We start from the raw sequence: 4,710 nt of genomic DNA, 5'->3' as shown, positions 1-4,710 counted from the left end.
ATATATGTGCATATTATTTTAAAAAAACAAAAAGCCAAAGCCAAACTTTTTGGAGCACAATAAAAGAAACTTTTCATGACCTCTGTATTCAGAGAAAGCCATTTTGAATATCTCTTGAAGTCCTATTATTGGTAAGAGTATCTACTTCTCCTAGGTTCACCAACTCTAATTGACAATAAATTAACAGCATGGGTCTTACATCTCTTCATATCTCTCCTTGTTTCAGCACACTGACCCACAGCTTCCTCATGGCATTCTTCACTTCAGCATTCCTCAAGGAATAGATGATTGGGTTGAGAACAGGAGTGATCACTGTGTAGAATACAGCCACCATCTTGTCCAGGTAGCATGTGGTGTTGGGCCGCAGGTAGATGAACACACAGGGCCCAAAGAACAAGATGACTACAGTGATGTGGGAAGCACAAGTAGAGAGGGCTTTTTGGCATCCTTCCTTGCTATGCCCCCTTAGGTGGAACAAGATAACACTGTAAGAGCTCAGGAGAATGATGAGGCTCACTACTGACAGGCTCCCCCCATTAGCCACAATAAGCAACCCAGTGAAGAAGGTGTCAGTGCAGGCAAGTTCCAGCAGAGGGAGCACATCACAGAAATAATGGTCAATCACATTAGGGCCACAAAAGGGTAAATGGAAAAGGAGGAGAATTTGGGCAATTGAGTGTAAAAAGCCACTCAACCAGGCCATCCCAACCAGGAGGCCACAAACCCAATGGTTCATAATGGTCACATAGTGCAGAGGCTTACAGATGGCCAAGTATCAGTCATAAGCCATTATTGTGAGTAGAAACATCTCAATGCCACCAAAGAAATGGTTGAAGAACACTTGTGTGATGCAGCCCTCTAGGGAGATGGATTTCCTCTCAACAAGCAAATCAGCAATGAGTTTGGGGGAAGCGGTGGAGGAATAACAGATCTCCACAAAGGAAAAGTGACTGAGGAAGAAATACATGGGGGAGCCAAGACTCTTGCTGAAGTTGACAGTCAACACAATGAGGGAATTCCCCAACACAATAGCCATGTATAAGAACAAAAACAGCACAAAGCAAATTCTCTGAATATCTAGATTAGGAGAGAGTCCTAGAAAAATGAATTCTGTCACATTGCCAGTCTGCACCATGGCTTCTGGTCCAAGAGTGAAGACCTGGGAATTTATACCAGAGCACACAGCTCCTTATGGGACTTTGGGAACAAAACTATTCTACTCAAAGTTCCAGAGGACCAACCACAGTGGTGATCAAAGGGATTCCCAAGGATCACACAGAAGGTGAAGGAAAAGAAGCTGTAAAGTAAATAGAACAGATCAGTGGTAAAAAAAAATCAAGGAAGGCAAAGGATAGTGGACAAAATGACACTGTGATATGACCATGTAGATTTCAGATCAATGAACAAAGACAAGGGCTGAGGATTTGGTTTTTCACAATGGGACATAAAACTTGGGGAAAGAAGTCTTTTGAGGATGGTGTGTTGTGAAAATGAGCTAGAAGGGATGGATGATTCTCAGGGCTCCAGTCTCTCTCTAGTTTTTAATTCTGTTTTTCTGATCTTTCAGATAGAATTCTTGTTCTTGGGCAACCACAGATCTCGGACAGGCCTCTTGGTGAAAGGTCATCTGCAATAATACAAACCAATAAACCCTCTCACTGAAAACAGTAAGGAATGTTGTAGGATTACATGTAGGATTAGCATTTGGAACTGAAAGAGACTTTTGAGATTGTCTCATTCAAATCACCTCTTTTGCGGAGAAGCTAGGGGCCAGGGAAGTGAAGGGATGTGCCCAATGTCACACAGCTATGGAACTCTCCTCATAATGGCCTAACAGAGTGAGCAATAGAAATATCTCCCATTCTGCCCCAGTATTATGTACATTTTATTGGAAAGGCAACCAAATCTCAGCTGAGATTGAAAAGCAGCTGCCTTGATCTTAAGTCCACTGTTCTTTCCAATGAAGGATGCTGCCTTGCCCTCTATAATAGGAATATTCTAATCTCCCCTCTCACAAATACCAGACACATGTGCCTGGGCAGATAATCTGACCTCTCAGTGCCCAGACTGCCTTCTGGAACTATGGTTTGCAGACCTGCCACCAATCTGCTTTGAGAGAAGGAGCTCTTCAATGGAAGTATTCCTCCACCAATGAAATCACAGGTCTGCTTAAACAATAAAAATAATAATAATACTTATTTAAGGAGGAAATTGAAAAGCTAGAAACTGTCCAGAGAAGGACAAGCAGAATTTTGAAGGGCCTGAAATCTGAAGTCATATGAGGATAAGTTGAAGGAACTAGAGATGAAGAAGAAAAGCTTCAGGGACTACATGGAAGCTGTCTGCAAATATCTGAAGGTCTGTCATGTGGAGAAGAAATTCACCTTTTGGGTTTGGTTCTAAAAAACAGAACCAGGAACAATGGATGCCAGATGTAAAGATGCATATTTACACTGAATGTCAGGAAAAACTTCCTGACAACTGGAGCTGTCCAGAAGTGGAATGGGATGCCTCAGGGAACAGTGGCTCATCCTCCTTCCTTTTGGAATTCTGTAAGCAGAGGCTGGCTGACCACTTGTTGGGATGGAATAGTGGGGATTTTTTTTGTATATAGGGTGAATGAGATAGATGCTGAGATCCCTTCTGACTCTTGAATTCTATGAATTTGGGATTCCGTGGCTAAAGTTCTAGTTTTCTTTCCAAACCTCAGTTATCAGGAATTATTACTGAGGAATGTCTCTGGTCTCACTTATGCCCAGGATGGTACAAAATCTTCCGAATTACACAGAAGTATAGAATTTAGAACTAGAAGATATGTTAGAGATCATCTACACCAACTTCCTCTGTATACAAATAAGAAAGTCAGGACCAAATGTGAAGTTACTCACCCAAGGTCAGTCACACAGGTAAAAAAAAAAGAATTACAAAGACAAAATCAAACACAGAATCTCTGACTCCAAATACAGGACTGCTCCACTATACCACACAGCCTAATTTCACTGGAGAATCTAAAAATTGCAAGGAACCTCAGCAACCAGTTAATCTAATCCACAACCCAAAGAAGAACATCCACCAGGAGATATCCAAGTAATCACCTGTCCTCTGCTTGAAGACCTCCAATAAAGGCAACCCCATTCATTTGATCCCAAAGCCACTCATTCCACTTTTTAAAGAAGTTTTTAAAAGGACTCTCCAGGGCTGGAGAACCAAGAGTTTGGATTCAATCAAAGGTTCCCTCTTGAGGACCTAGAGGTCCACATGTGGCCTCAAAGCTACAGGTTGCGCAACCCTAGCTTCAAATTTAAAAAGATCTCAGATACTACCTAGTCCAAACCTCCCATTTTACAGCTCAGAAAACTGAGACACGGGGAGAATAAATGAATTGATGAAGGTCATACAGAGAAGGGATTTTCAGCAGCAACTTTTACTTACCTCCAATGTTGCCCCCCTTTCCACACATTCTCCAGTAAAGCCAAAATGACCCTCTTAGTACTCCTCCTAACCAGCAATCTGTCTCCTGTCTCTCTGCCTTTCATTGGTCATCCAGGAACCTAGAATGCAATCCCTTCTCACGTTCAACTCTTAGAATTCTTCCCTTCAACACTCAACTCAAGTACTATCTTATCTGGGAAGCTTTTCTGGACCTTCTTCTCAGATGCTTGTACCTGACGCTCTCCCCAAATGATATTGTATCTAGGTTTGAATTTTATCCCTCTATGTCTCTATATTATCTCTCCCAAAAGAAAGTAAGCCTTCAAAGGCAGTGACTGACTTTGATCCTCGTTTCCCAACCACCCAGGATAGTACAATGGCATACAGCAGATGCTTAATAAATGCCTATTGAGAAACTATTCCTGGAGGTGAGTCTCTGAGCATAAATGGTGTTACATATACCCTATCTGGTGAAGACCTTCAAAGGTGGGCTGGAAAACAAAAGGAAAGGAGAAGCCCAGATGAGGAGTGTTTTTTTCAGAAGACTAGCCTGGCTCAGTTGTGAGTGCTGCTCTCAGCCCACACTGCCCCTTGCCTCAAGCCTTGCCCCATCTCACCTCTGGCATAACAAGTTCCAGGTAACCTCCTATCACATTATATTAAACAGGACCTCAAGAAGCTCTCTAGAAATTTAGATAAGTTTATGAGATATTGATTCCAGCCCTGAGGGCCTAAATCTGTTCATGTATGGATATGGATTAATAATCAGAGCTGGAAGGGATTGTCCAAAGTTATGGTGACTTGGCATTCCATTGTGTCCAGCCTTGCTTATCAACTACTGTTGGGGAAGGAGACACCAAGTCTGCAGTTTGTGTATGACCTGCTCTTTGTCACATACCCCACCTGCAAATTGTCACATTCTTGCTACCTTGGGGAGGAACTGAGAGGCAAGGCCCCAATCTCTTCTGCCGAGATGGATCTATCTGGATTGTCTTAAAGTTGCCTCTAAAAGCTGTCCCCACCTTGCAGCCATTGCTGATCTTCAATGGTCAGCCAGTCAATCTTTTGCTACCTTAACATACTTACAATAAAATCCCTTTAATTCTTTTTGTCCTGAGTTTTACCCCATGAATCACGGTAAAAGCCCAAATGAAGACTTTTCTTTTCAACACGTTAATCTTAGAAATTACCTAGTCCAGGACTCCTAAAGATTCATCCAACAATCCAACAAACACTTATTAGTAACTTGCTGTGTGTGAGGTGAGGTTTTCCTAGGCT

General features: G+C 42.3%; 1 pseudogene; it reads right to left on the bottom strand.

Annotated features, from left to right (window-relative positions):
• Nucleotides 1–205: 205 nt before the first annotated feature.
• On the bottom strand, nt 206–1,135 carry LOC118854971 (annotated as a pseudogene).
• Between the last annotated feature and the right edge of the window lie 3,575 nt (nt 1,136–4,710).

The sequence above is a fragment of the Trichosurus vulpecula genome, chromosome 6, assembly GCF_011100635.1.
Source record: "Trichosurus vulpecula isolate mTriVul1 chromosome 6, mTriVul1.pri, whole genome shotgun sequence".
In the NCBI taxonomy this organism is placed as follows: Eukaryota; Metazoa; Chordata; class Mammalia; order Diprotodontia; family Phalangeridae; genus Trichosurus; species Trichosurus vulpecula.
This window is presented reverse-complemented; position numbering and strand designations above follow the sequence as displayed.